The 11,504-nt window shown below is 45.8% G+C and overlaps 1 protein-coding gene across 1 annotated transcript in view; it reads left to right on the top strand.

Annotated features, from left to right (window-relative positions):
- The first annotated feature begins 595 nt into the window (after positions 1-595).
- The window catches only part of Rras2 (RAS related 2), a 32,140-nt gene continuing 21,231 nt past the window's right edge, over positions 596-11,504 (top strand). Inside the window, exon 1 of the mRNA XM_008853518.3 lies at positions 596-663. The gene's annotated coding sequence lies outside the window, so the exon portion shown is untranslated. The remainder of the gene's footprint in view (positions 664-11,504) is intronic.

Raw genomic sequence — 11,504 nt, 5'->3', positions numbered from 1 at the left:
TCCAGGGTGACCGCAGCTCCGTGTGCCCAACCCCGGGTGACCGCAGCTCCGTGTGTCCAGCCCGGGGTGACCGCAGCTCCGTGTGTCCAGCCCGGGGTGACCGCAGCTCCGTGTGTCCAGCCCGGGGTGACCGCAGCTCCGTGTGTCCAGCCCGGGGTGACCGCAGCTCCGTGTGTCCAGCCCGGGGTGACCGCAGCTCCGTGTGTCCAGCCCGGGGTGACCGCAGCTCCGTGTGTCCAGCCCGGGGTGACCGCAGCTCCGTGTGTCCAGCCCGGGGTGACCGCAGCTCCGTGTGTCCAGCCCGGGGTGACCGCAGCTCCGTGTGTCCAGCCCGGGGTGACCGCAGCTCCGTGTGTCCAGCCCGGGGTGACCGCAGCTCCGTGTGTCCAGCCCGGGGTGACCGCAGCTCCGTGTGCCCAACCCCGGGTGACCACAGCTCCGTGTGCCTGGGATCTGGGGCAGTCCTGGTTCATTCTTGCTGTTCTGATGTCTTTGTTATTAGCATCTTCTTTTGGTCCTGTTTGGTAAGTTGCACATCATCTCATTTCATCTCTGTTCCCAGTTTCCCTGCCTGTGTACGGCGAATAGCAGATGCCGCGGAAGTGTTTCCGTCGCTGTTCCTGATGAGACTGCTGGGAGCACCTGTTTATCTTTCTCAACTTTGTGAGATATTTTATTCTTTTGGCCTCCTGGATACCATTTTCTTTTCCTGAAAACTTTTTTTTTTTTTTGGATGCTGGAGAGGTGACTTGGTGGTTAAGGGCACTGGCAGCTCTGGCAGAGGATCTGGGTTCAGTTCTCCACACCAACATGGTGGCTAACAACCATCCATGACTCCAGTTCCAGGGAATTCAGTGCCCTCTTCTGACTTCTATAGGCACTGAATACATGGGTGTACCTACATATACATAAAATTAAATGTTTTTCTTATTTATTGACTGGTTCGTTCCTGTGCTTGGAGGCACACAGGTACATGTACCTGCCATGATGTGCTTGTGAACATCAGAGGATAACTTTCAGGAGTCGGTTTTCTCCTTCCACCATGTGGGATGGGAAATTGAGCTCAGGTCCTCATGCTCGGTGGCAAGTGCCTTTAACCCATCAAGCTACTGTTTTCTGTTCCTTGCCTTCCCGTTCCTTACCTGATGCGCATTTTCCTGCATCTCCACACTGGAGTGTCCTGAGCCCAGAACTCAGCCCTGGTTTTCTTTTGATCTGATCTTAGGACTCTGGTCCATCTTTCTGCTGCTTCTCCCAGGGCTCTTTTCCGTGAACTATGGACTCAAGTCTCCTCAGTGTGTAATGACTGTGAGAAGAGCACTGGACAGAACTACTCTCCAGCCTCACCTCTGTTCTCTTCCCAACCCTACTCCTGCTGCTGGTTATAGCTTGGTAGATGGATAGTACCTATCATCTGAGTCTCTTCTGACCGTCCCTAAATTCACAACCTTTTCGTCAGCATGTGGGGTACCATTCTGATCTATCTGCTTGCCAGCCCTAGTCAGGAAGCCATTTGCCCTTCATGATTTATCACTCTAGCTTCTGACGTCATCTCTCTACTTACCTTTGACCACCCTCATGACCCAGTCTCCCTACACACAGCATCCAGTGTTGCCTTTGGTACAAAAGACAAAACACTTCTGTCTTGCTTTAAACCCTGTAGTGACTTTATTTCACTTGGAATAAAATGCAGAGTTCTCACTGTGGCCTACAAGGATGGCTAACTGAGGAACTAGTTAAGGGCTCTGATTTGTTCACATGTAACTATGCTGCCCTACTGTCACACGTGCTGCACAGGGCCTTACCTTTAGCTCAGCTTCCCTCTGCAGTGAGCCCCTGAGTGGCAGGTGCCGTCTCTCACTTGATCTGGCTTCTCTCAGTGGCTCGTGGTGGGGCCACCTTCTGGCCGTCTTGTACACTTGCCTCTGTTCACATTTATTGTCATTCCCTTTCCTTCACCTTCAGTTACAGCCCCCTTGACAAGTCAGTGTTTACTTGTTGACATGTCCGTGTTTCTTTGTTGAACCTGCAAGCTTTGTGTCAACCTGGGTTTTGGTCCTTGGCTCCTGATTCAGTGGGGTGGCACCAATATTGTAGATTCTGGTATTTGTAGACTGATGAGGTTCTGATAAGCCAACCTGAGGAAGCTTCACATCTTAGTAGAATGTGGCTTCTAGCATCATACCTACAGACCTTTCTTTGTTCTAGAAGAGATATGAAATGAAGCTCAGGCTGTTCGGGGGTGGCAGTGGGTGGGGTGGGGGGCAGTGGTGGGGACCCAGAGTCCCCAGCAGCAAAAGTGACAGCTAGGAGTGCTTGGCCCCTACCTGCACGTGTGACAGCCTTTCCTTCTGAGTTTGGAAGGGGGGAAGAGAAGCAAGTATTGAGCGTGCTGAGCCAAGCAGTACACTGAGCATATAACATATAACATATGACAGCACCATTAGCCTCCACAACAGCCCCTTCAGATAAGTATCATTACATCCATTTTATTGGTGAGGAAATTGAACTTTAAGAGATTGAATAACATAGTGAAGGCAATAAATATAGCAATTAAAGCAGTGTGTTCTGGTCAGTGGGGTTCATGCTTTTTCCCGAACTTACTCCATAAAACCTGAAGGGGGAGCCTGTGCGGTAATTTAATTTTTACATACAAATTCCCCGCTTTCCCTTGTCATATTTCAGTTTTTTTTTTAAAACAAACTTTTGCAAGTAGCAATCATTTCAACTTTACAAGCCATTAACCTGGATGCCAGTAATGGGGGATTGACTGTAAATCATGTGGCCAGAAAGTAGACTTCTTGGCAAAACTTCCTGAGTTAAAATCTGACATTCTTTTTGTATATCACAAACTCAAATTCTTTACCACCTACAAATTATATTTGACACATTGTATAAGCTAAATATGTCACAACAAAATTACAGAGCTGGAAAAAAATCTTGATCATAAAAAACAAATTCTTCGTTTATAGCTAAAAGCCAAGAAAGAGGTTTCCTTATCTGCAGCTGGGACTGAACCTAGCTTTTATTTCCAAAGAGTTTATAGTTAATCTGTCTGAGTCTTTGAAAACTCTTGTGTTCCCTTTCTCGTTCACATGTTTCAAATTTCGAAAGCTTAAAGAAAAATTCCCTCCTACCCATGTCCCCTGTTCTTTCCACATTAATGGAAGTTAATCAGTTTCTTGTGTATCTTTCCAGAAATATTTAGCTACATATCTTGTAGATTACTCTGTAGTAGTACATGAAGTCATTCTTAACTTGTTTTGTTTGTGATGCTGGGCACCATGACAGTGAGACCCAGGGCCTCATACATGCCAAGCAAGCACTCTGCCTTGGAGTTATGCCCCCCGCCCCCCAAAGTGCTTTTTTCCTTTCCCCTCTCCCCTCCCCATCAAGGTTGGATTGATCCTGTATTTTGTAGTTTAACTCAGCATATGTTGAAAAACATTTTAAAGTGTTTTCAGTCTTTGAAATTAGAAATGAAATGAATAGGTAATTCATTATCAAATGACTTGTACATGACAGTTTTCATACATACACATGTAGCATAAATTTCTAGAAGTGAACTTGTTGGATCAAAGCTGATCTGTTTTTATATTTAAATTTTTTTTGAGTGTGCAACGGATGGAGCCCAGCTTACGTGATAGGCAAGTGCTTGAGCGACACCCTCCGTTCTTGTATTTTTTTTTTTTACATTGACATTCTTGGGCATTTATTCTGACTGTATAAATGGCATTTGACTTTGAAAACCCTTGCTTGCCTTTTCTATTTGTCAGTAGCCATAGTATTAGTTACTTTTCTTATGGTTGTGAAAAGATGTGCTAGAAGCAGTTTAAGAGAAGAAGGAGTCTGTCATGATGGGAAGGCAGCAGGAGGCCAGGCACTGGTCATGGTGCATCCTCAGTCAGGAGCCAGAGAGAGATGGACATTGGCACTTCGCTCACTGTTGCCTTTGTTCTTTATTCTTGGGGTGGTGCCACCCACATTCAAGGTGTGTGCTCCCTCCACCCCCAGTTACTCTCTGGAAACACACTGACAGACACACCCAGAGCTGTGTCTCCTAGGTGGTGAATGACTGACTTATTTCAAAGGGGTAACAGGATTTAAAAAATAAAAACAAAAAACTAGTGTAGGCTTTAAACTTTGCTATTAACATAAAGAGCAAATCAAGTGTATTTTTTCTGGAGTCATTTGACTTGCTTCAGACCCTAGTTTTTCTAGCCTGGCGACTTTGTGACCTGTGGCAGATTATCTAACTGTTGAGCCTCATCTGTGAAATGGGGATAGTACACCAGTCATACAGAGCTGTTGTCTAAAACTACTGTTTCTCATCAACTTAAAAGATACATCACCCCCATATATTTTAGTATTTCTGAAATTGAGGCATCTTGTAATAATAAAAACACATATTGGCCACTTTTTTTTCTTGGCACATGAAATGATGTGCTGTCACTAGCACCTCAGGTTTGATGGAACAGTGGGCTCGTGTTCAGGAACAGGTGAGTTGTGTTAAGGCTTGGTGTAGGTTCAGTGCGATGAGGGAACCTCAGGGTTGGGGATGGATAGGATATTATGGCAGAGGAAGTTGTATTCTAGACCAGCAGTCAGTACTTTGGAACCCCCACTATATTAGTTACTTTCATTTTGCTGTGATAAAACACCGTGACCAAGGCCACTTAGAGAAGAAAGAGTTTTTGTGTCTTACAGTTCCAGAGGCAGAGTCCATCACAGTGGGGAAGCATGGTGGCAGAGGTGGCCAGAGCAGACAGCTAAGCACTCACATCTTCAAGCAGGCACAGGACGCAGAGGGAAGCCAGAAATACAGCAAGTCTTAAGGAATCTCAAAGCCCACCCCCAGTGACTTGCTTCTTCTGACATGGCCATACCCCTTCAAGGCTCCATGACCCTCACCAAACAGCGCCACAAACTGGGGGCCAAGTGTTAAGATACTTAAAGCCTATGGGGGACATTCTCATTCAAACTCCCAGACCCACCTAGTGGGAGGACAGTACAGTTGGTTTGTGGAGCATAGTATTACCTGGGATCTAGGTGTATAGAAGTTGGAATTAAGGAAATTTATTGGGAGATAAGAGGACCTTGTGCCCAGGGTTGGGATTTAGAAATGGTGCCCCACTTGGTGACAGGAAGACTTTATAAGAAGGAGACTATGGGAGAAGGTAAGCTCCAGCCTTTATCTGATAAGGATTTGTATCCAGAACATGTTTAGTGCCATTCATCCATTTAAAATGAGCAGTGATTATTGAATAGACATTTCTACACATATGTCCAATTAAGTATTCAAAAAGATGCTCAATATCCACTAGGGAACTGCAAACTAAAACTTTGGTGAGGTAACATTTTAAAATATTTTATTTATTATTTTTATTTTATGTGTATGATTGTATTCCCTGCATATGTGTAAATGCTTCCCTGTTGTGTACTGCCCATGGAGGTCAAAAGAGGGTGTTGAATCCCCTGGAGCTGGAGTTATGGACAGTTGTTAGCCACCATGTGGGTGCTGGGATTTGAACCTAGGTCTTCTGCAAGAGCAGCCAGTGCTCTGAACTGCTGAGCCATCTCTCCAGCCCTGGGTTAGGTACCATTTTATGTCCACTAGGATGGCTGTAATTAGAAGGGCAGATGTTTAATGTTAGGTGTTTAATGTTGGGAGCTTTGAGAGACAGGCTCTCAAACACTTGGAAATACACAGTGGTGCAGCCTTGTTGGGAGATGGTGTGCGTTTTCCAGAAAGTTAAAGTGAAGTTACCACCGGGTGTGGTGTTACAGGCCTCCAGTTCCAGCACTCAGGAGGCAGAAGCCTGATTTGTAGGTTCAAGGCCAGCCTGACCTATGTAGTAACTTCCAGGCAAGCTGGGGCTACAAAGTGAGACCCTGTCTCAAAAAAAAAGTTACTTTATGATTCAGCAGTTCCACCGTTAAGTTTATGCTTAAGAAAAATGTTAGCTGGGCATGGTGGCGCATGCCTTTAATCCCAGCACTCAGGAGGCAGAGGCAGGCGGATCTCTGTGAGTTCAAGGCCAGCCTGGTCTACATAGTGAGTTCCAGGACAGCGGGGGCTACAGAGAGATCCTGTCTCAAAAAAAAAGAAAAATGAAAATGCACGTTTTCACACATACATGCAAAGACTTGTACATGAGTATTCATAGTTAGCATTGTTCATAGCACCCAAAATACGGAAACGATGTGGCTGACCCCACTTAGTGAATAGCTGTAGTGTGTTTATCCTCACAGTGGTGGGAAATAAGGAATGGGGAATGAAGTGTCGATGTGGGCCGTGAACATGGATGAGCCTCGAAAACATGAAGCAAAAGAAGCCAGACACAGACCGTGCACAATATGACCCTGTGTGTGCAGTGTCTAGAGAGACAGAAAGCAGATTTCTGGTTTAGAGACTCTTGGGGTGGGACTGGGTGGGGAAATGGAACTGGCTGCCAGTGGATTTGGGGTTCTTTTCTGAGGCAGTGAAAATGTTCTGGAATTAGATCGGATAGTGGTGATTGTTACACAGCTTGTGGATGGCGTAAGGCCTTTGAGTAGTGTACTTTCCACCAGTGAGTTTTCTACTGTGTGAATTATATTACAATAATGCTTTTAAAAATAGAAGAAAAGGGACAGTGAGATGACACTGGGTAATGATGCTTGATGCCCACCAGACCAGACAAACTGAGTTTGATCCCCAGAACCCATATAGTGAAAAGAGAGAATCAACTTCCACATGTTGCCCTCTGATCTTGATACGTGTACTGTGACATGCATGCACGTGTGCATAGGTGCACATTCTCCAAATAATGTGACAAAGAACATGAGAAAATGGGACAGGCTTCTAGGAAGGGCATGGATTTTGGCAGAGATTATCACTATAAGAGAAGGTTTCAGAGGAGAGGGGCCAGTTATCCAGGTGCCCATTGGAGCTTGAACCCAGGGTGATTGGGAGCCCATGAGAAGCCGCAGGGCACCAGGCACTGTTCCATGTTGGGAGTGAAATAGAAGCAGTACTCACCTTGGGTAATGTCAAGGTCAGCTGAGTCCAAAGCTAACAGTACCAATAGTGTGTCTGTACTGTGTCTGAGGCCTGTGGTGGCTGAGTCTGCAGAGACCTTGGGACGCTGTGTGGGGAGGAACCCAGTAGGAAGAGGGAGGATCCAGATGAAGGCCTGACAGCTTCATGCTGTGACAGCTGTGTGCCTCTCTAGGACCAGCTAAGGTGAGCTGTTGAGGAAGCTGTGGTCTGCATGAGATGGAGGAAGGCTGATGTAGGCAGTAGCCCTGGGAATGGAAAGCACCAGGTAGGGGCATGATCCCACTAAGCAGGAACACCAAGGACATGTTTGGTTTGAAAGAGACACTGTTCTGGGATTTACTGCAGTCTTCCACAGGGACCACGTGACGTCTTTGTTAATGTCACATGCCACGCACAGCCATCACTTCCTGTTGTCTGTGCCATAATTATTTTTAAATATGTGTGTATTTAAAATTTTTTGAGATAGTTTCATTATGTAGTCCAGGTTGGTCTCAAACTCATGATTTTCCTGGCTCAGGATGCCCAATCACTGGTATTACAGGTGTACGTGGTATTACACCACGTACAGCTAAACATTGCTAATTCTTATTCTTAAAAATTCATTTAGTGTTTATTTATTATCTGTTGAAATAAAAAATATAATAATTGGGATGAATGTAGATATGAATAAATACTTAATAAAAGGAAATAAACTTGCTAAAAGCTTTTCCGTGTGTGCATGTGTGCACACCATGGGTGTGTGTGGAGGTCAGAGGACCACTTGTGGGGTTGGTTCTTTCTTTCTACCGGGCGGGCGGGTCCTGTAGATTGACGACATATTTTTGGGTTTGGAGACAAGCATCTTTACCCATGGGCCATCTTTATCATGCTACATGAAACAGATCACTGATGTAATGTTGATCTGTGGCTTCTCCAGAAGGTATCAAGTTACATAGGTTTTACCTGAGCTAAGCCTGTCTTGAGGATAAATGGCTTGAGTGGTGGGTTCCACGTAGCCGAGTCGGGGCTCCGAGTTAAGCTTGTCTCGTTGCCTTCTTGTGGTGAACAGTGGCCATTGTGGTCCCCTTCCCTCTGGTTCAATTTTCATTCTTCACTCAGAATGTGTGTGTGTGCCCCTGTCCACGCAGGTGTGTATAACGTGCCCACCAGATGAGTCTTCCAAGTTGAAGTCGGATTGTGGAAGAACAAGAGAACAGGCCTTTTTCTTCCCCTTTGAAACCTGTGAGTTTGGAGGAATAAAGAGCTGTTTAATAAGCAAAGCCCCATTAGGGAGCTGACAGCATGAAATAGTGATTTGCCCCCTGAGTAAGTTTCGATTCACAGAGAATGAGGCTTTTTTTCTCTCTTTTTGACTTGAACATTACTAAAAATTCATTTTAATTCTGAATTTTTTGTGGGGAGGGACAGAGCTGAGGGTGAACCCAGAGCCTTGTGCATGGTATGTGAGTGCTTTGCCGCTGAGCTCCACCCCCAGCCCTGATTGTGGTTTTTGTAAGGGGAGGCCTTGGTTCAATGGTTGAGGTGAGCTGTGTCCACTGCAGGGTACTCCAAGTTACACTGGATTAGTCCACCTATGGCTTCTGGGTGAGATTTGGCTTTTCTGAGGGGATTGTTACTTTTAGTTTGGGAATGGAAGGGACAGTGGGAAGAGGGTGGTTTTGTACCGAAAATGTTTTCATAGGCAACGTCAGAGCAGGGAGGATAGTGTAGTGGTGGAGGAGGCAGGGGGGCAGCAGGAGGCGGCTGGGGTGTGCCAGGGGGTCCCCGAAGACAGTTTTCCTCCTGAGGAGTCTCTCCTAGGTGTGTTCTGTACTCTGGGAAAGCAAAAGAAACTCCCTGTTTCTTCTTGGCAGGTGACTATGTCAGAGGTTAGGACTCTGAGCTGTTGCTGGCTCAGGGCTGTCTCGATGGTAGCCCTTGTGGTCTGGATGATGGGTACAATCACAGTTTAGACAAAAATTTCCCCAGGCAAATGAGAGCCATTGACTTAGAAACAAACTTCTGCAGTAGAGCCAGTTTGTAGTTGACTGTATTGCATTTTTTGGTGTATATTTGGCATTGTTGGTCTGACCTCTGCCGAGGGGTATGCGCGAGAATGGGGTGCTCACAAGTCAAGTCCATAGACAGACCCCGGCTCGCAATTAGCAGTGTTCACCGAAGACCTCAAGTTTTGTTTAAAAAGGAAGCTAAAGGGGTTACTGGGTTTCATGTAGCTTTTATTAATCTGCATTTGAGTCCTGGGGCATATATTAAGGAGATTAAACATGCTGCTTAATCTGTAATTAAACATGTCACATGGAATACTAATTTCATCTAGAAAAGAATTGCAAGAATAGGAGTTGTATTGGGGCATTTGACATAAAGGTTGGGGAGGGTGGAGAGAACAAAGGTTCTCTGTGTCTTGACAGCTGCTGTTCAGAACGATATAAGGAAGAGCCCAGCTCTGGCCACAGCTGCCTGAAGTCACTGCAGTTCTCTAGTGTTAGCAGAGGAATTCCACTGCTCTCCTTTTAGAAAACAGAGACTTCCCATGGCTGCCCAGGTCCTTACTACGCTCTGTTACAGTCTTGGTGCTGACTGGGCTTCCCCAAGGCCTGTATTTTGAGATACTGTGTTGAAGGTGACACATACTTGACTCAAGGGAAGTTTAGCAATGCAGCGGACACATGATCTGTATATATATCCTGGGGCGTATATGACAGGACTTTAACTGGTACACAAGTCTATTTTAGTTTTTTAGGTGCCCAGTTCTCACATTCCAGTGACTGGCACAGAGGAGAGGATTTTGCACTTAGTCCACACCCACTTCCAGGGAAGGATTGGAAGTCAGGGTTCTGACAAAGATGTTTCTGGAGAGCTGTTCCAGTGTGAAGTGTTCTGTGTACCTCTACGAGGCTTGTTTGTTTTTCCCCTTAGATTTAGTTTTATCTGTATCTGTATGTATGCCACATGCATGCAAGTGCCTGCAGAGGCCAGAAGACGGTGTCTTATCCCCTGGGGCTGCAGCTACGTGCAGTTGTGAGCTGCCCAGCGTGGAAGCTGGGAATGGAACTTGGGTTCTCTAGAAGAGCAGTGAGCATTCTTAACTGCTTAACCATCACTTCAGCTCCAGAAATTCCTTCTTGAAGTCTCCTTCACTTAGTTGAGAAGGGACCTCTAACAGATTCATCCTGAGAACTGGGCAGGTATCCTCTGGAGTTTGGGGCACATACAAATTAGGGTGCAAGTCTATGGGTCTGTAGCCCCGAGTCAGCAGAGTGGAAGGAGTGGAAGCAGCTCAGTGGTCAGTAGCCTCCACTTGGGAAGATGGTAGTACTTCCTGACTGCTGAGTGGAGCCAGCATCAAGCCACCTAAAAAGGGTGACGTGAGCCAGGAGTGACCTCCAAAGCCTCTTAGTTCCGGGTTGGAGTTGTAAACAGCCAGGTTTCACTCAAGGGCTGGGGATTTTGTCAAACACCCTTCCTTGGGGACTCTCCCATGAAGCCCACAGGCACTTGTGAGAAAGTTAGCCTGAACTCCATAGTTCCTTGGCGTGGCCTTCTGAGTCCCTTCAGCTCCTCCAACTTTTTCAGATCCTACCCTGCTGTCCGGCAGTATAGATTCAGAATGAAGGAAAGGGAAGGTGACCTGTCACCATGCCCCCCCTCCCCCACTTCTCAGTTCAGATCAGGAGTGGGAGAAGCTTTAATTTGGATGAGCGCTGCCTCATGCGATCGACACTGAACTAGCGTCTTCATTATTGAAACTACAGTGATCCTGAAAATGAAGATTTCTAGTTAGACTGGAAAAAAATTGAGAGACTTTCTTAGATTCCATTAAGGAGCGAGGAACAACTTGCCTACGGAGGGTCCTGGAGGGAAATTTTATGCTTGAACCACACTGAGCTCAGTCTGTCAGTTTGTGTATTTACCCCTTACACATTTCATGTGAATATTCACGAGAAGATAAGGACTATGAGAAAAAGTTGAGGTCACTAACATGACATGCCCAGAGTTTACTAACATGACACACCCAGTGTTCACTAACATGACAGCCCAGATTTTGAAATGTTTTCCAACTCAAAACTTTGAACAATAAAGCTTTTTAAAGTATTAATTTATCAGCATATGTTAACTATATGTAATGACTTCATTATGGCTTTTTCTTATCTGTAGAAAGTATTTTTATCTTATTCATCCCCCGCTACTCTGTCTTGTTCCCCTTTCCCCCCCCCCCCCCACACCTTCTACTTTCCTGGCTTTGTTTATTTCTTTCTTGATGACCTGATGACTTTCATTAGGGTCACTTAGAGGGTCGTAGATGAGGGATCAGCATTTTTTAAGTTGGGAAAAATCCTGACTTGTCATCACCCTAAGGGTCAGAGTCAGTTTCTCTGTCCCTGTCTCTCTGTCTCTCTCTCGCTGTCTCTGTCTCCATCATCTCTGTCTCTGTCTCTCTGTCTCTGTCTCCCTGTCTCTCTGT

The sequence above is a fragment of the Nannospalax galili genome, unplaced genomic scaffold, assembly GCF_000622305.1.
Source record: "Nannospalax galili isolate Female #2095 unplaced genomic scaffold, S.galili_v1.0 scaffold44, whole genome shotgun sequence".
NCBI classification, from domain to species: domain Eukaryota; kingdom Metazoa; phylum Chordata; class Mammalia; order Rodentia; family Spalacidae; genus Nannospalax; species Nannospalax galili.
This window is presented reverse-complemented; position numbering and strand designations above follow the sequence as displayed.